At 48.3% G+C, this 20516-nt stretch overlaps 1 pseudogene; it reads right to left on the bottom strand.

Moving 5' to 3' along the window:
• The window catches only part of LOC130118605 (nuclear pore membrane glycoprotein 210-like), a 38141-nt pseudogene that overhangs the window by 1066 nt on the left and 16559 nt on the right, over positions 1-20516 (bottom strand).

The following is a 20516-nucleotide window of genomic DNA, read 5'->3' as shown; positions in this document are numbered from 1 at the left end:
AGACTTTTGGCCAACTGGTCAAGGAAGCGGTTCTCCGTGGGAAACAGGGATGGGACAGCAGGCACCATCTATACCTGTAGCATAAACATCCACCCGTCTGCCTACATAAACATCCACCTGTCTGCCTTTTTCAAACCAAAGCAGGGCTTTGGTTTGAAAAAGCTACTGCTGCTCAAGAAGATTCCCCCTTTTTGAATCAGCTCAGGGGTTTTAATTTGAATTGTGGAGTACAACAGCCACATCAATCATGTCAGCATACAAAGACAAATGAAAAGTGAAATGCAATTTCTATTCACTGTCAACAAGGTCACAGTCTGCCCTCCCTGAATGCTACACCGTCTCAGTGGTGCACACACTTATTTCCAAGTTTGTGCTCAGCCATCTAATAATGGTTTCAAAATATATATTGTAAGTTGTATTCCAGAGTAACTTGTGTCTTAATGTCTCTGGAGACACTTTGCTGCTGTGATGTGTATATCTATCTGTCTGTCTATCTATCTGTCCATCCATCCATACCTCTCTCTAAGAGCTTGCTGCCTTTCAGCTAGTCTGTAGGAGACAATCACTGTCCCAGGATGCCGTGCAAGGGCAGCGCCTGTCTCTGGGTCTATCTGTAGTACTTGGTCTGATGATACACCCCATTGACCTGGCTGGCCTGGAAGAGAGACACAGAGGAGGGTGGCGGGGGTGTTAAAATTATGACTGATAGTGAGAAAGCAGGTGTGAGAGAGATTGCTCATGTACAAGAAATAGCACGAACCGGTGAGTGCATCTGGTCATTAGCCTCTATATGCTATCCCCTCTGATAGCTTCAGTAGCGAGTGTGTGTGTGTGTGTGTGTGTGTGTGTGTGTGTGTGTGTGTGTGTGTGTGCGTGCGTGTGTGCATGTGTGTCAGAATATGTGTGAACAGGGTACATGGTGCCATGTCTCACCATGCTCCCTCGTGAGTGGGGTGTTGAAGCAGAGCAAGTCTCCAGGTGTGCGGGTGTGTGGCGGGGCAGAGATAGGGAGGGGGTGTGTAATTGCTGAGGGAGGGGTTTGCTGGAGTCACCCCGCACCCCAAGAACTGTCTGGACCACACAATAGTGGCTGTCAAGAGTCTGGAGTCACTTGCACCAAGTCATCTCTTAGAGACAAAGAAAGAAAGAGAGAGAGAGAGAGAGAGAGAGAGAGAGAGAGAGAGAGAGAGAGAGAGAGAGAGAGAGAGAGAGAGAGAGAGAGAGAGAGAGAGAGAAGAGAGAGAGAGAGAGAGAGAGAGAGAGAGAGAGAGAATGAGGGGGGGGCATCAGTGAACAAGGTAAACAAAGCATTCTGAGATGAGACAAAGCAACACATGTTCTGAAGGTACTGATCTAGGGAGCCTCACATTTTCAAATCAATTTTGAAAATCTAATTTAATTTTGGTTAAAAGTGTGAGAATGTGGGGCATCTGGGTGGCGTGGCGGTCTATTCCGTTGCCTATACCAACACGGGGATCACGGGTTCAAATCCCCGTGTTACCTCCAGCTTGGTCAGGTGTCCCTACAGACACAATTGGCTGTGTCTGCGAGTGGGAAGCCAGATGTGGGTATGTCTCCTGATCGCTGTACTAGCACCTCCTCTGGTCGGTTGGGGTGCCTGTTCGGGGGGGAGGGGGAACTGGGGGGAATAGCGTGATCCTCACACACCCTACGTCCCCCTGGTGAAACTCCTCACGGTCAGGTGAAAAGAAGCGGCTGGTGACTCCACATGTATGGGAGGAGGCATGTGGTAGTCTGCAGCCCTCCCCGGATCAGCAGAGGGGGTGGAGTAGCAACTGGGACGGCTCGGAAGAGTGAAAAGGGGGGGGGGATCCCCACCGGGAATCCCCACCCCCCCCCAGAAAAGTGTGAGAGAATGTGTGTGTGTGTGTGTGTGTGTGTGTGTGTGAATGAATGTCATATGAAGAGAAAGAGACAGCCTTACTTGCTGGTGACAATGTGAGTGTGCGTGTTGTGCGCATGAAACTGTTGTCCCAGGTTGTCATAGAACAGCGCCCTGACCTTGATGGTCCAGCCCAGCGAGAAGGCTGGCTGACCTCGCCCTCCTACACTGTGCAGAGATGACACACTGAAGACATGCACAAACCACACCGGAGAGACCTTCAGCACGCACACACACACACACACACACACACACACACACACACACACACACACACACACTACAGCTATTTTCAGGTTGCCTTTGGCCAAAGACGGTGCTGTCACATGTTATTGTTAACAAACATATAAGCAGTCGCCTGACCTGGACAGTGATGAGCAGGGTCTGATTGACTCCACATGTCTCCATGGCAACAGCCTCCAGCAGAGCAGGTGTCTGAGCACACTTTCAGAATGCCCTGGGGGTCCAGAGAGACAAACCCCGGCCCTTTCACACACTGACACAGGGTGTAGTGCACGGGGCAGATGGTGTCTCTGGGAAACACCAGAGGCACAGTGGCCCAGTGGTTAGCACTGTTGCCTCACAGGAAGAAGGTCGTGGGTTTGAACCCCAGGCTGTCCCAGGTCCTTTCTCTGTGGAGTTTGCGTGTTCTCCCTGTGTCTGCGTAGGTTTTCTCCGGGTGCTCCAGTTTCCTCCCGCCATCAAAAAGACATGCGTGTTAGAGTTAATACTCCTGCCTGTGCCCCTGAGCAAGGCAATGGAAAGAAGAACTGGAGTTATACATATACGTATATGCCGTTGCCTACCTACACGGGGATCGCCAGTTTGAATCCCCGTGTTACCTCCGGCTTGGTCGGGCGTCCCTGCAGACACAATTGGCCGCGTCAGTGGGTGGGAAGGCGGATGTGGGTATGTGTCCTGGTTGCTGCACTAGCGCCCCACTCTGGTCAGTCGGGGCGCCTGTTCAGGGGGGAGGGGGAACTGGGGGGAATAGTGTGATCCTCCCACACACCACGTCCCCCTGGCGAGACTCCTCACTGTCAGGTGAAAAGAAGTGGCTGGCGACTCCACATGTATTGGAGGAGGCATGTGGTAGTCTGCACCCTCCCCGGATCGGCAGAGCGGGTGGAGCAGCGACCGGTACAGCTCGGAAGAGTGGGGTAATTGGCCGGATACAACTGGGGAGAAAAAAAGGGGGGGGGGGGGGCGAAACGTCCATATATCAGGCTAGAATGGAGATAAGCTGGTATTGATGGTGCGGGGGGCACACACATTTGATCCACTTGAAGAGAGGGGGTAGAATGTACCCTTTGATGGACGAATAAGGATAATTATTTTCTATTCAGTCAAACAGTCCCAGAGATCGGCCTGTTCGATGAAAAAAAAACATTCGGGTTGGGCTGTTTCCCGGGTATCACATATTGTCCTTTTGGAGAAATTGTAAAGTTGTTGCGCATTATGTGAGGCACTTGTACTTGGTATTGGAAATATTCACAATCACTTTCATCAGTGTGAGAAAATGATCCACTCTTGTGGTCAGGGACGGACGGGGCCCCGCCAGCACCTGCAGACCGCCAGACGTGAGGTCTCTCTGCCAGCATCCACACCTGTGGCGCCCGTCACAGAGAATTGACACAGCAGGAGCATGTGCGACAGCCGCCCTCCGCTCCACACCCATGATGACGAGCCGCCACCCAGTGGTCCCGGAAAGCACCCGGTAGCGCTCACTGCAGCCCCGCTGGAACGCAGCAGGCAGGGTACCACCCGGCACCAAGGACAAAGCAATCCACCGGGTCAGGGGGCCGACCACCCACTCACGCCGACCCCCCGCCCATCCTGGTAGCCCCAGTGCTTAATTTGTCCTAGTGTCCTGTATGGAGTTAAAATGGCGAGGTGTCAGGATACCAGTACCCCTCCTGCCCCACAGACTCTAACCTGGTAGTAGATGTTAGTTGGAGTATGGTTTGTGTGGATGGGTGTGTGTACTAAACTGGTGTGACTGGGATTGAAATTGCGGGACAGGTGCAGGTGCAAGCAGAGGCAGTAGTGTCGCGGGCAAGATTTCAACTGCCCGCCATGCCTCCACCCAAATGACTCAAACCTCAACTACAAGCCCTAGGCCTATCATTTGGTGTGTGTGCTGTGTATGTCCCCCAGTACTGCGAGAGAAGGGTGAGGCACAACAAGACCAACACAGCGAAGCAGCCAGCCGGAGAGCAGCCAAGCAGAATCCCCCAGGACCGCCCCATGGCTCATCCCCAGCACCAGAGGGCACCAGACCCGCAGCGACCCGCCATGCACCTTCAACATGGCGGGCTGTCCTGTTCCCCCAGCAGGCGCCTGACCAGGACCCCATGAAAAAGAATACGGCCGGCGTTCCCCCACCTGCCACCCAGCCCTCCAGCAAGGAGCACTCCACACGCCAAGAGCAGCGAGCAGTTCAGGACGGGGCCCCGCCTCCCTTTAGGATGATCACCACCCCGGGCGCACCCGGCAAGGATCAGGTACCCCTGTCTTTCCATTGAGATATATTCTATTGACAGGTGTAACCACTGGGATGCGGTGAGACTGTTTCTTCTTTTCCAGTTGAGTAGAACTGTTTTCCTAGTAATGGTTAAGGCAATCAAAACAGGTTGCAGGTGTTTGGGTGGTGGTTTGACTGATGAGAGATCTCCGGGAAAACAAACAGATGGGCAAAACTGGAACGCTGTGGCCCAGGAGGGAGGATGGTTTATTAATTATGTTGGACCAGAATGTTTGGATAGGTGGGCAGAGCCAGGTGGTGTGGAAGTAATTGTCGGTGGCATGTACGATGTGAGCAAGTGTCTTTGTCAAAGAATCTCAAGGTCTTTTTCCCACTCTGTGGCTGGTAAAGACAGTGTCATCAGTTTTTAATAAGAGTTTGTATATTCCAGAAAAGGTTTTTTTTTTTTAACTTTCAATATGAGTAAGCTCATCACTCATCGGAGGTGGTTGAAGGGTGTTGTTACTTAATTTGATTTTTACTTTTAGAGACTGCTACAGTCGGGGCTTTTGCAGAAAGCTGTGACTACCGATGTCATATCTCTGAGTTCATGTTGGGAATGATAAGAATGAATTGGTTTTGAAAATGTGTTCCAGACGAGTAATTCCTTGGCGCTTCCAGGACTTGAAGATTAATGGTGCTTTTTTTTAACCTGAAAATCTGATTTGTGGCAAATGAGTGAGGCATAAAGAATCTGCGGGACACAACGTGTCACATGTTCACTTGCATGAATCACAAACTCCCAAACTTTACAACCACAGTCTACTAGGATGATCTCAGCCCTGCAGAGCCAGACCTGAAGACGTCTTAGGTCCACTACAAGGGAAAAGTCAGGCAAAAACAGCTGTCAGGGGCGTCCGGATAGCGTAGCGGTCTATTCCGTTGCCTACCAACACGGGGCTCACCGGTTCGAATCCCCGTGTTGCCTCCAGCTTGGTCGGGCGTCCCTACAGACACCGTGTCTGCGAGTCGGAAGCCGGATGTGGGTATGTGTCCTGGTCGCTGCACTAGCGTCTCCTCTGGTCAGTTGGGGCACCTGTTCAGGGGGGAGGAGGAACTGGGGGGAATAGCTGGATCCTCCCATGCGCTACGTCCCCCTGGCAAAACTCCTGTCAGGTGAAAAGAAGCGGCTGGCGACTCCACGTGTATCGGAGGAGGCGTGTGATAGTCTACAGCCTTCCCCAGCTTGGCAGAGAGGGTGGAGCAGTGCTCGGAAAATAGGGTAATTGGCCAAGTACAATTGCGATTGGGGAGAAAAAGGGGGGCAGGGGACAGTGGTCCGGAGCATTGCTAATTGTGAATACAGGTTTTACAGTATTTGCCATGTTTAAAGCAAAGACAGCCCAAAAAGCATCAAATGCTCAGTTTTTCATCCATCCATCCATTATCCAAACCACTTATCCTGCTCTCAGGGTGGCGAGGATACTGGAGCCTATCGCAGCAGTCATTGGGCGGCAGGCGGGGAGACACCCTGGACAGGCTGTCATTTTGCATTTACCATTATCTGTATCTCATCAGAGCAGCTTTGGTTTCTCCGCTGTGCGATTAGCCAGTTGAACTGTCACTTTCAGACTTGTCCTACCCACCGCCCAGGACCTCAGCAACACCGAGAAGCTGTGGGCAGGGGACACTGACACCCCAGCCAGCAATATGTAGATTTAAAACACATAAAATAAATCAATCACACGTGTCAAATACATTAACACTAGTCATAATTCAAAGCACTATTGAAGCATATGCAGCATTTTACACGTGTGACCTGACTATGTCTTGGCCGGATGTCCAGTATGCCCAGTTTACCCAGGCTCCAGTCAAAGAAGAGACCAGACTCCACACTGCCCAGAGCCAGGGGATCCTGACTGCTGTCACTGCCCCTCAAATACACAGGCATCTGCAAACATTGTAGGTCAGAGTACTTGCCAATAAATTATAAGCACAACTACAATTACATTTTTTTGGCATTTGTCTAATTCGACTTTCTGTGAAAAGAATGGTGGATTGCTCCCTCTGGGTTGGGGATGAGTTGTTGCCTCAAGTGAAGGAGTTCAAGTATCTCGGGGGCTTGTTCACGAGTGAGGGTGGGATGGAGCGGGAGATTGACAGGCGGATTGGTGCAGCATCAGCAGTAATGCGGACGTTGTACCGGACCGTTGTGGTGAAGAGGGAGCTGAACCGGAAGGCAAAGCTCTCAATTTACCAGTCAATCTTTGTTCCAACCCTCACCTATGGTCATGAACTTTGGGTAGTGACCGAAAGACTGAGATCGCAGATACAAGCAGCTGGAATGGGTTTCCTCCGTAGGGTGTCTGGGCTCAGCCTTAGAGATAGGGTGAGGAGCTCGGACATCCGGAAGGAGCTCGGAGTAGAGCTGCTGCTTCTTCGCATCGAAAGGAGCCAGTTGAGGGGGTTTGGGCATCTGATTAGGATGCCGCCCGGGTGTCTTCCTTTGGAGGTTTACTGGGCACGGCCAACTGGGAAGAGACCCCGGGGTAGACCCAGAACTTGCTGGAGGGACTACATGTCCAATCTGGCCTGGGAATCCCTTGGGATCCCCCAGGAGGAGCTGGAGGGCGTTGCTGAGAGGGACGTCTGGAGTGCCCTACTTAGCTTGCTGCCACCACGACCCGACCCCGGAGAAGCGGCTGAAGATGAATGAATGAATGACTTTCAGTGAACGCAATAGTAGAATAAGTTTAAAGAGCACAATTAGCAAGGAGCAAATCTTCCTAACAAAATTTCTGTTTGTGCTCGGAAATGGAATGAAATGAGAGGCGATCTGGTTGATGGAATGTGGCAGATGGTGCGGTTGTTGATTGTGTCTTACCTCAGTGCCAACAGGAAGTCGAACCAGAGGGGTCTGAATCCTGATCCCAGTCAAGTTAAACACCTCGACCTCCACCTCATCCTGACTGTGCAGAGAGAGAGAGAGACGGGCGGATAATGAATGAATAATCTGGGTTCAATTGATTTACAGCGCAATTATTCCAAAATGCGATTTGAAATTGCCATTCCCTTTGCTGACCACAGGGGATTTATTCTAGTTTCTCTCCTTTAGGTTCGATAAGACAATCTTCCTGTGCCAATAGTCATTTTAAACTTTTGAAATTTTAGGGCATTCCACTTTGTGTATTGATTGAGTTTAAAGTGAATCCAGCCGGGGAATAAATGGAAATACTGACTAAATTAACGGCAGCACAGCAGCTAGTTTTAATCAGTCAATCTGACTGCTCACAGACGCAGTACCTTACAATCCTGATAACTCTGAACAGCAGACATAGCCATTAGTTTCATGATCGATAGCTATGCTAAATTGGCTGGCAACTGTGACGCTACTTAACTTTTTTTTTTTTGCATTCTCTCCGGTTTTCCATTGACATTTATATTAATTATAAGAATGTACACTTGCACAGACAATGGTTGCAGAAAAACGAAAGTACTCCGGAGAACCTTCTTCCCTGTGAGCGATGATTATCGTTACTATAATAAATGAATGAAGGAATGAATGAAATACATTACCATAAATAAGACAACAATGGAAAGTGCGTGCATTGCAGATGACATTGTGATCTGTAGCGAAAGTAGGTTGCAGGTTGAGGAGAGCCTGGAGAGGTGGAGGTATGCACTGGAGAGAAGAGGAATGAAAGTCAGTAGGAGCAAGACGGAGTACTTATGCGTGAATGAGAGGGAGGACAGCGGAATGGTGAGGATGCAAGGAGTGGAGGTGACGAAGGCATATGAGTTTAAATACTTAGGGTGAACTGTTCAAAGTAACGGGGAGTGCAGAAGAGAGGTGAAGAAGAGAGTGCAGGCAGGGTGGAGTGGGTGGAGAAGAGTGTCAGGAGTCATTTGTGACAGAAGGGTACCAGCAAGAGTTAAAGGGAAGGTTTAACAAGATGGTTGTGAGACCAGCTATGTTATATGGTTTGGAGACAGTGGCACTGATGAGAAGACAGGAGGTGGAGCTGGAAGTGGCAGAGTTGAAGATGCTAAGATTTTCATTGGGAGTGATGAAGAAGGACAGGATTAGGAACGAGTATATTAGAGGGACAGCTCAGGTTGGACGGTTTGGAGACAAAGCAAGAGAGGCAAGATTGAGATGGTTTGGACATGTGTGGAGGAGAGATGCTGGGTATACTGGGAGAAGGATGCTGAATATGGAGCTAGCTGCCAGAGAAGAGGAGAAGATGAAGGCCAAAGAGGAGGTTTATGGATGTGGTGAGGGAGGACATGCAGGTGGCTGGTGTGACGGAGGAAGATGCAGAGGACAGGAAGAGATGGAAACGGATGATCCGCTGTGGCGACCCCTAACAGGAGCAGCCGAAATAATAGTAGTAGTCAGTCGGACTAACACGTTTACATGTATCTTAAAAGTCCACTTTTAGTCGGACTAACACAATAAATCGACTTTCTAACATCCTGTAAACATACTGACTGAGGGCGGTCTGACAGGAAGCGGAGCAGGCTAAGCTAACTGCTAGCTCATGCAGACCGGCAGTTACGACAGTCATCCTGGCTAGCGTTGGTTCTCTGGACGGTGGAATTTTTGGACTGTGTTGCATTGAGTGGACTTTGTTGTTAATTGTGTGTGTGTTTTGTGTTTTTGCTTTGTTCTCTGTTTTTGTATGTTTAGGTGGTGTCGTGTTTGGGAAATTTGGGATGTGTGTTCTTGTCTTTTGTGTCACACTGCTGTGGGCTGGGCGAAACGGAATTTCGTTTCTTTTGTGTACGCAACTACACGAAAGAAATGACAATAAATTGTCCCTGATTCCTGAAATTGTACCTGATCCCCGAGTAACCTGCAGACACTCTGTCCTGGTGTCCCACTAACCCACACACACACACACACACACACACACACACACACAAACACACACATCCCGTAACCTTTTTCACAGGTGTGCCCACTTACTTCAAAATCGCTGTCGCCTGCTACCCAACACACAGCCAGGAGACACTTCAGAGCGGTGGTTTTCAATCATATGCAAGTCTGAGTGTAGGCAGGTTTTCTTTCTAATCCAACACCACAGCAGCTGATTTCACTGATTAATACAACTACACCCAGACAAGAGGACTAATCAGTGAAATCAGCCTGTGTAGTGTTGGCTTGGCACACAATCAAATGTCACTGCTGAAGAGGGATGAGGGGGGGGGGGTATTTCCCACTGCTGAAGAGGGATAACTCCTTTCCTGACTGATCACGAGTGCTGCCAAGCTGCCATTAATAAGCAAAGGCACTTGTTCAGGAGAGCTGGAACCCAGATAGCAGACACATTTGGGCCTAATCTGGGGCACTTTTGGTACTTACGGCTCAACAGTTGTGTGGGCCAGACGTGTCCCAAATATACTGAACTGGGCTTGACTTGGGTTACAGCACATACTATGTGGGCCAGATGTGGCCCAAATGTGGCCCAAGTAGAGGCAGCAACACTCCCCCTGAGTCAATGGTGTCATTCAAGGCCAAATGTGGGCCGTAAGATAACTGCAGATGTGGGCCAGATTTGGGCCAAAGATTCTTTGGTATCTGGGAAAGAATAGCTTAGCTCCCACGCCAACGCCTCCTTATTCAGTTTTGACAAACCTCTCACCAGCCGAGGCTCGCTCACACACACACACACACACACACACACACACGCGCGCGCCGCACACACACACACACACACACACACACACACACACACACGGGTACTCACCTAATGGTGACGATGGCTGAGGAGGGGCTGAGCTTCAGGTGCACGGGCAGGAGGACTCTGCGATGGAAGGGCTCTCCATTAGAGTCCAAAACCCGCACTTGGACCAAAGCACTGTGGCCTACCTCCAGCTGACATAAAAACAAACAAACAAACAAACCCAGATATTTTCCAATGATTGCATAACACTACACTTCAAACTACTACCGCGGGTCTGTAGTCATGAGTCCTGTGGGCCTAGTTGGGGATGGGATGATGGTGGAGGTTTTGAAGCAGGCTTATACATGACATATCGCCAGTGAGGTGTTAAAATGTCTGTGAACACCGGAGACAGCTGATCAACACAGTTGTTCAGGGTGGAGCAGACTCCGGTCCAGCTACTTTGCGGGGGTTCTGTCTCTTGAACAGCCTGTTAACCTCCCTTTCCAGGATGGAGAGAGTTGTCATTGGGGCAGGGAAGGACAGACCCTCCAAGGTGGGCAGTTGTGGAGAAGCCCGGGCCCCTGCTGAGGCGGAGGAGGAGGAGCTGATGGTCTGAAGCTAGTGGATGGAGTCACAGGGGATGGTGTCAGGACCGACCCATTGTATTTCAAATTGACAATAGTACTCATTCAGATCGTTGGCCAGGCACAAGTCCTTAATGGAGTGGGGGGCTTTTGGTTTGTAGTTGGTGATCTGTCTGAGGGGCAGCACCAAAGGGGCGGCACGGTGGTGCAGTGGTTAGCGCAGTCACCTCACAGAAAGAAGGTCCTGGGTTCGAGTCCCGGGATAGTCCAACCTTGGGGGTCGTCCTCTGCATGGAGTTTGCATGTTCTCCCCGTGTCTGCGTGGGTTTCCTCCGGGTGCTCCGGTTTCCTCCCACAGTCCAAAGACATGTAGGTCAGGTGAATCGGCCATACTAAATTGTCCCTAGATGTGAATGTGTGTGTCAGCTGTGTGATGGCCTGGCGGCCTGTCCAGGGTGTCTCCCCGTCTGCTGCCCAATGACTGCTGAGATAGGCTCCAGCATCCCATGGCCCCTATTGGGATAAGCAGCTTGTATAATGGAACGGAATGCATAACAGTACAGAATAAGTGTTCCGGTTCCAAAAAAAAAAAGAAAGAAAGAAAGAAAAAGAAAGTTAGCGGCGGCGAAAAAGAAAATAATTTGGTAAACTAATGAGACAAATAGTCCAACCATCTGTTCTACCAATTGCACCGAATAAGTCTACGGAAGTGAAATAAGTAATTGTCATTTACAATGTTTTACGATGTCCACAAGGTCAGTCTGGATGTCAGATATGTCAGAGACAGAGGTGGAGATCTCCGCAGGCTGAGCAGAGGCCACAAACACAGGTCACAGGCAAGGAGAAAGGATGGGCCAGGCCACAGAGGAGACATCTGTAAAAGGCAGGTATCATGCGCGCGCACACACACATGCACACACACAAGTGATTAGTGGGAACTTATTTGTGCACATGCAGGTATGGATGTGTTTGACCTACTATATGTATAGATAATATTAATAATCTCTGCAGACTTCATGTTATCCACAGGAGTAAACTGTGTAAGTTTAGAGTATGTTTGTGTGCCCTTTGATTTGGACTGAATAACAACGAGAAAGTTTTAATGATTGTGGTGAAATGACCCGCTGCTCCAGCGCCAGGTGCTCCATGCCCACGGCATGGAGCACCTGGCGAACAAAAAAAAACAAAAAACATCATACGTAAGATTGTCACAGTGGGGCGCTAATCATTCCTTCATGTAAGATAACCTCTTGCATATTTCAGACCCACCATATGGCTTCATTTCCCCACTTGCTGAGAGGGTATTTGCCAGCTCAGCGTGTGCGGGCAGGGACAGCAGTGATGTCATTTGTGATACTGGGCTATACAAATAAAACTGACTTGACCGGACGAGTCCCAGCGCACCAAGCAGGAGCTGAAGTTGTCAAACCGCGCCCCCTTCTGGTCAATCACCGCCAACTGGAGCTCTGCTGCATGACACCGATGACTGATAGGAGAGGGAAGAGAATGAGAGAACAGAGAGGATGAGAGGTGAGGGTGGGGGAGAGGTGATAATTTTCTGTTTCATTTAATGTTGCAGTGAAAAACACGTAATTGGCTCAATAAATGTATCCCTCTCCAGGGGCGGAGCTGGGGGGGGGGTGGGCCCAAGAAAGGCATAGCACCCCCGTAGCACCCTCAAGAAATTTTGTAACTTCTTCACACATTTCGTTTTATCACTGAATAAAATGAATTGTTTGACCGCGTGACATTATCTGGCCGTCACACAGTCGAACAATTCATTTTATTCAGTGATAAAAATGAAATGTGTGACGTTACAAAATTAATAAATTAATTTACAATATGGGCGGCATGGTGGTGCAGTGGGTAGCATGGTCGCCTCACAGCAAGGAGGTTCTGGGTTCGAGCCCCAGGGTAGTCCAATCTTGGGGGGTCGTCCCGGGTCGTCCTCTGTGTGGAGTTTGTGTGTTCGCCCCGTGTCTGTGAGGGTTTCCTCCGGGTGCTCCGGTTTCCTCCCACAGTCCAAAGACATGTAGGTCAGGTGAATCAGCCGTACTGAATCACCCCTAGGCATGAACGTGTGTATGTGTGTGTGTGTGTGTGTATGTGTGTGTGCGGGCCCTGTGATGGCCTGGCAGCCTGTCCAGGGTGTCTCCCCGCCTGCCGCCCAATAACTGCTGGGATAGGCTCCAGCATCCCCGCGACCCTGAGAGCAGGATAAGCGGTTCGGATAATAGATGGATTTACAATATAAATTAATTGTAAATTAAATTAACTGAATTGTAACAGCAACAGGAGGTTATGTCATCTAACCAGTAATCAGGAAGTAAGTGAACGTGACATGGAGAGCTATTGTTGCTATTGTTTTGATATCAAATACAATGCTGGTAAGAGTGCTGTCATGATCTGCAGAACCAAAGAGGACAATTATCTAAAATTTCCTGATTTTAAATGGTCTTATAATAATCTTGGGGTATGTAATAAGGTGAGATATCCTGGACATTATATTACTGAACAAATGACAGATGATGAGGATATCTATAGGCAATGCCACATGATGTATGCACAAGCAAACACTCTGTCACGCAAGTTTGGTATGTGTTCAGTTAGTGTGACGATGTCTCTGTTCAGAGCATGTCGTACACCACTTTATACTGCACCCCTGTGGTCAAACTACATATTGTACACCACTTTATACTGCACCCCTGTGGTCAAACTACATATTGTACACCACTTTATACTGCACCCCTGTGGTCAAACTACATATTGTACACCACTTTATATTGCACACCTGTGGTCAAACTACAAAAAGCAAGCTTACAGAGGCTTCGAGTAGCTTATAATGATGTAATGAGAATACTACTAAAAAGCTGTATTACTATCAGCAGTGGCTAACAATGTGCCATGGAGAGCCATGTGTATGCAGGTTTTCATTCCAGCCCGACTCCACGCCAGGTGATTTCACGGATACATTCTTCGTCTTTGGTTGAAGGGATACTAATTAGTGAAATCACCTGATGTGGAGTCCGGCTGGAATGAAAACCTACATACACATGGCTCTCCATGGCACATGTTTAGCCACCCCTGACCTAGATGGTGTAGTGCAAGTGAAATGTTTGTGGCTGTGGGAGTCAGTACCGTTCAGGCTCTTCTAAGACATCTCATGTATAAATTTATTTGCCGGCCCAATGACTCTGATAATGTCATCATCAAGGGTTTTACTAATGTAAGACTCAGTGCCACACGCTACCAATCCCGGCAGTGGGACCACTGGTATAGCTGTCTTCTTATAAGACACTGATTTGTTCCTTTCATGTTATTTTATTGTGTTTCTGTATTGTCTGGGGTTTGTCTTTTACCTATTTGTCTTTGTCTGTTATGGACCCTGAGTCTGCAATAAAGTTTTGAATTAAGCTGAATTGAATTAAATTAAATTAAATGGCAGCCGCGTTGTGTTATATCGCATTTGTACAGTTTTGGTTTTAATCTGGATCAAGGTCTGATACACTGGGGGGGTTTTGGGGGGGGGGGATTTTTCCGCATTTTCCTCCCCAAATGTACTTGGCCAATTACCCCACTCTTACCCACATCCGGCTTCCCACCCACAGACATGGCCGATTGTGTTTGTAGGGACGCCCGACCAAGCTGGAGGTAACATGGGGATTCGACAATACTCTGTTTTTAGACCAACAGCGGTGCACGAGGTTTCTGTTGCTGACCCGCTCTGTGTGTGCGTTTGTGTGCACACATACAGTGTGTACGTGTGCTGTTTTGAGCTTGAGTCTGATTCTGTCGTACTTTTGTATTGCTCAGTGTGTGTATTAGCCACTCTTAACACGTGAGATTGCGCTTGGTCGTACGTGCGTATACTGGTGTATCCACAGTTCCGTAGCACCCCCAGTTAATAGTCAAGCTCCGACTGAACACCCCCAATAAAAATCTGCTGGTGCCGCCAATGCTCTCCACCTCAAGCTGATGTGTGCTGAGCGTTCTGGCACAAAATGGCTGCCGTGCACCCAGCGGGGTGCTACACATTGGTGGTGGTTGAGGTAAGTTTCCCCCCTTCACTGTGATGTGCTTTGGGTGCCAAGATAAAGTGTTATATAAATGCAGTCCATTATTATCATTATTATTATTTGAGCTACATAGCGACATATCTCAGGTTATTAGACAAACAATCAGAGAGAGACAGAGAGAGAGAGAGAGACAGAGAGAGTAAATACAGGCTGTGCCACACAGTGTGTTTGACCCCACTGCTGTGTGCTGACTAAATGGAGCACACAGCTCCTAATGGAAAGGGGGAGATAATGGAAAGGGGGAGATAATGATAATGTACTCAAGGAAGAGGCTCTGTAAATGTAAATACAAAAACCATACACCAGATGCCAGTCAGTCACAGTGTTTTGCCCACTCAATGCCATGTTTATACACAGACACCACCTCTCTCTTCACCTTATGCTGCATCTGCTCGTACTCTTGTCTACTTTCTTCATCTCTCTATCTCAATTCTGCCTTGCCAACCTCTTCCTCTGTATACTTCCCTGTACTCCCTCATTCCACCACCAAGTACCTTCCTAGCTGTCTCCCTCACTTTTTCTGCAGTGGTTGCTCAGCCATCTGGTAACTCTTCACTACCACCCAGTGCCTGTCTTAACTCCTGCCTGAACTCCACACAACAGTCTTCCTTCTTCAACTTCCACCATTTGATACTTGGCTCTGCCTTCACTCTCTTCCTCTTCTTGGTCTCCAAAGTCGTCCTACAGACCACCATCCGATGCTGCCTAGCTACGTTCTGCCTTGTCACCTCTTTGCAGTCTCCAGTCCCTTTCAGATCGCGCCTCCTACATAAGATATAGTCCACCTGTGTGCACTTTCCTCCACTCTTATATGTCACCCTGTGTTCCTCCCTCTTCTTGAAATATGTATTCACCACAGCCATTTCCATCCTTTTTGCAAAATCCTCCACCATCTGTCCTTCCACATTCCTCTCCTTGACACCATATCTACCCATCACCTCATCACCTCTGTTCCCTTCACCAACATGTCTATTGAAATCCGCTCCAATCACCACTCTCTCCTCTTCCGGTACTCTCTCCATCACTTCATCCAATTCACTCCAGAATTCTTCTTTCTCTTCCACCTCACACCCAACTTGCTGGGTATATGTGCTGACAATACTCATCATCACACCTTCAATTTCTAGCTCATCACTCCATCCGACGCGCTCTTCATCTCCAACACACTCTTGACATACTCTTCCTTCAGAATCACCCCTACCCCATTTCTCCTCCCATTCCCACTAATGGTAGAAGAGTTTGAACCCTCCTCCGATACTCCTGGCCTTACTCCCCTTCCACCTGGTCTCTTGCACAAACAGTATATCTACCTTCCTTCTCTCCATCATATCAGCCAGCTCGCTCCCTTTACCAGTCATAGTGCCAACATTCAAAGTTCTGACTCTCACCTCCACACTCCTACCCTTCCTCCTCTCCCGCTGCCTCTGAACATGCCTTTGTAACAGTCAGAGTCCAGTGAATATAAATATAGTAGTGCTGCAATGCCGAATAGTGCCACATGCATAGCTCCTCCTTTTGATTTGCAGTGACACACTAGAGTAGAGCCGTTCTCAGTGCTGCTGGTATGTGATTTCGGGCGCAACCTCAGATTTAGCAATAACATTTGAATTTAGTGTAAATATAAAATACAAATAAAATACATAACTTCCTGTGCACCAGTAAAGATTTGGCGGAGTAGCTTGGGAAATACTCAGCAACTGACAAATTGGCAAATCCATGATTTGTATTGTAAAACTCGGGCGACAGGCATGGGCCCAAGTCCATCCACATGCGACCCCGTCCATAGTGGTTGTGTCAGGACGTAACATTTTGCCAAATCATTACCATACTGTTTTTGCATTTTTGTTGTTGTTGTTATAATTAGGGCAACGGAGTATGGGAGTATGGACTTTTGTCTCATAATTCTGACTTTTTATCTCATAATTTTGACTTATCGTGAGATTTTTTTTTTCATTGGCGGAAGTGGGCTTCCATAATGGAGAGTTACAGAGGGAGGACGAGATGTAAAAACAGATCCCGGGCCAGTATTACCAGCACTGCCCCTGATGAAGTACTGTTATGCTTACCTTTCTTTTCTTTTCTTTTTTAATTTCCTGGTGATTGACAGAATAGCAAGGACTGGAAAATAATGAAAGGTTACAATGCAATGCAGCTCACAGACAGCTTGTTTTCATAACCCAGTTGCCCGTGATATCCTTAGAGGAAATCCTACATCCCCGGGGATTCACCTGGAGAACATTTTCATAACAAACAACCATTATTTTCCACAGAATCAACATGGATGTGATGGCGGTTTTGCTTTCGACTCCCCTCATATTCCTGTCAGAATCGTCCGATCGCCTCCGTTCCCTCACTTCATTAAAACTATAGCGGCTGTGTGAAAGGGATGCTTGATTATAATCAACAGGTTCACAAGTGCGTGTGCATGCATGTGGGCGTATGTTTTTCCCAGCCTTTATGCATCCTCTCTACTTTCTCTCTATGTCTGGAAAATCCCCTTTGAGACAAATAGACGCAGAGGTTTCCATGGGAACCAGCATCACCTTTCAAGCAAGCAAGTGGGGAGAGACAGACAGATAGGGAGCGGGAGAAGGGTATGAGCACAGAGTTAGAATGAATATGAAATTACATTGTTATCTACACCTGCGGGGGGGGGGTATGTGCGCGTATGTGAGCCTCGGTGTGTGCACTGGCGCGATAAGGAGAAGGGGGTGTAACACTCGCAGCACGGTGGAAAAGATCGGAAAAGTGTGACGGAAATTAAACTTGAGTGGGGGAGACTCACCAGGCAAGTGGGGCACTGGAGCTGAGGGCAAGGACGGGGCTGCAAGGAGGGATGGGTGGAGGAGGAGAGGAGGGAGAGAGAGACAGTGAAGCAGGGGAGCGGACATGCCACCTTAACCCTGCTCTCCTCCCGAGACGGCTGCTGGTTCGAAGGGCCCAGGGTGCTGCCACAGCTGAACAACAGCCACTGGACAAACACAAACACACACACACACACATGCGTGCAAGGATAAGACGAAGTGCAGAACCACAGCACGAGCCTTGAATTTCATTGATGCTGTAGGAACACAACGCTAAAAATATCTCCTTTCAGCGTGCCCCCCCCCCCCCCCATGACATGCGAGTCCCACCTACTCGCCCGGTGCCAGGCAGGTCACCCTGTCGGCATGCTACTGGCCCTTTCTGGATTCTGACTGGCGGACTGCCTCCACTGCCAGCCCCTCACCTTCCTCCCTCCAAATGGGGATGTCGCTACAGAAACGACTGGGGGCCGGGGGCCACAGCTCAGGTCCCGCCACACACATGACAAGACGGGATGACCCGACGGAAAGAACCACCTCAGACACCAAAGCCTAGAGGAGAGAAATGGGGATAGATAGACAGACAGACAGATAGATAGATAGAGATAATGTGTGAGTGAAAGATAATTGGGAGAGAGAAAAAAGATAACATGAAATTCCAAGATTTAATTACTAATGAAAAAATGTATATTCCTGTAGAAAATCTTTTAACATAGGATCGCTGTGCACAATATGTAACATCAGAATCTATGAAACACATGAACTCTATAATCTCTGTGGCCTTATAGATAAATAAATACATGCACTCTACTTTTCCAACCATCAGTTACCACACAGAAAACTTTTATGTGAAGAATCTGTTGATTTACCATGCAGTTTATTTATTTTACTTCTGCTTCTTTTATGTTCAAATATATGCCTCGGCAGTATGTGCATTATATGAGTGTCATGCCCGTGAAGCCCATTGAATTAAACTGAACTGAACAGAGAGAGAGAGAGAGAGAGAGAGAGAGAGAGAGAGAGAGAGAGAGAGAGAGAGAGAGAGAGAGAGAGAGAGAGAGAGAGAGAGAGAGAGAGAGAGAGAGAGAGAGAGAGAGAGAGAGAGAGAGAGAGAGAGAGAGAGAGAGAGAATGTGTGTGAGTGAGAGAGAGATAATTGGGAGGAATGAAATTGAGCGGCACAGAACACTGTCTGGTTTTATCTGGAACAGCCTCAGGTATGTATGTCGGAGGCAAGTGGCAACTGTACGGAGATGCTGTCAGGAGAGGAAGCGGCACACAACTCTCCTGTGGCATCATTATCCAAACCCTCCATCCCTCTTCAACCAAATAGCATGAAAAATAGGTCAATTAACTCCCTCGCTTTCTTTCGCTCTCTCTCTCGCACACAAACGTCCCTTGTACTCACGCACCCTGAGGGGACTGTGGGCGGCAAGTGTTGCCATGGCGCTAATGTTGTATTGGTCAGCTTCTATGGTAACGGTGATGAGGGGTACGTCCTAGACCCACTGCCTCCATCTGTAGTCCCTCGCTAGTAGCCAGAACCACGGCAGACAGGGTCTACACACGCACACGTACACACACACACAATCCAAATTCTACTGTAGCAACACAACACAACCCTTTGTTAATCTTTACTGGGATCATGTGCATGATAGGGAGGCGACTACCTGTAGGGAAAAGGTGCGTTCAGCATCAGCGCAGTACATGTGCCGAAGAAGAGCCTTGTGTGGAGAATATTGCCTCTTCCCAATGGAATGTCTTCGGCCATTCAGATTTCTTAGCTGCAAGTATCTGTTAGCATATACACACATTGCTTTGTGAACCGCTACTGGCACATCAACTTCCTTTCAATTCCTTTATCAAATCAGCATCAAATATTTATGGAGTGTGAATGGCTAATAAACTAACAGTAGGAGTGCTATACGGTCTGCCCATTATATTTTTAATGGCCCGGAAGCTGGGAGAGTGCATACTTAACCAAAGCTCTGAGAGATCAGCTAGAAGTTTAAGAGCTTGCATCTTATCAGTTTCTGCACACTGCCAAAGACATGCGGATGTAGCATGGTTAAAAACGGCATAACAAAAAAATGGTATATAATTACACAAAGTATCACCACATAATTATTATTTTCATTGCCAACATTGTTATTTTATTTTAGTATATCATCAGGAAACGCTTATAGTAGCCCTTCCCTGTTGTGACGCCATTTCCTGTTAGTAGCTATAAAATGTATGTTCCCCCCTGACTTCTGCCTCTTTCCCGCTTTGGACATGTAGAAAGAGGTATGTGTTCATTTTTGTCTGCCCCTGTAATTTATTTTATCCATTTCTAATGTGTCTTATGTCTAATGTGGGTCCCAATTCTTGTGTAGGCTACAGCAGGAGCTGATCTGACGTTTTCTGAAACCTGTCCTGTTTTGTTTATATGCGACAGAATACAGATCCCATGCATGAGAGAAGTTGTCCTGTCTTTCCTACACAACGCAATGAAACAGTACACCGGTCACACGGACACGCTGTCAGGAGAGCTCAAGATGATTGATATTACTGAACAGCTTTTCTAGTCCTGCTAATGGAGCTTTCAAATTACCTCTTTGTATCTGGTCAGCACATGTGGGTGCATGGGCAAGTGTGCACATGACCCCATTGATCCAATCAGGCTTCTAATGGATTTAAGATGAGATAGGTTAATTGATTCCCTTCTGCAGAGACGGCCAAAAAACGAAACAAAAGAAAACGGCTCTGCAAAGTCTCGAGCCTATTAAACATGTGCACGCATGTATGCGTGTGTGGACGCGTGAAAGCAACGGTGTTTGTGTGTGTGTATGTGTGTGTGTGTGTGGATCTAAAAAGGAAGGCGGGTTGGTGGAGCTGCAAAGAGTGGGGGCTGCCAGGCGTCTGGGTAGCGTGGCGTTCTATTCCGTTGCCTACCAACATGGGGATCACCGGATCGAATCCCCATGTTACCTCCGGCTTGGTGGGGCGTCCCTACAGACACAATTGGCCGTGTCTGC

This window comes from Lampris incognitus, chromosome 9 (assembly GCF_029633865.1).
Source record: "Lampris incognitus isolate fLamInc1 chromosome 9, fLamInc1.hap2, whole genome shotgun sequence".
NCBI classification, from domain to species: domain Eukaryota; kingdom Metazoa; phylum Chordata; class Actinopteri; order Lampriformes; family Lampridae; genus Lampris; species Lampris incognitus.
Note: the sequence above shows the minus strand (reverse complement) of the source record. Positions and strands in the feature narration are given on the sequence as shown.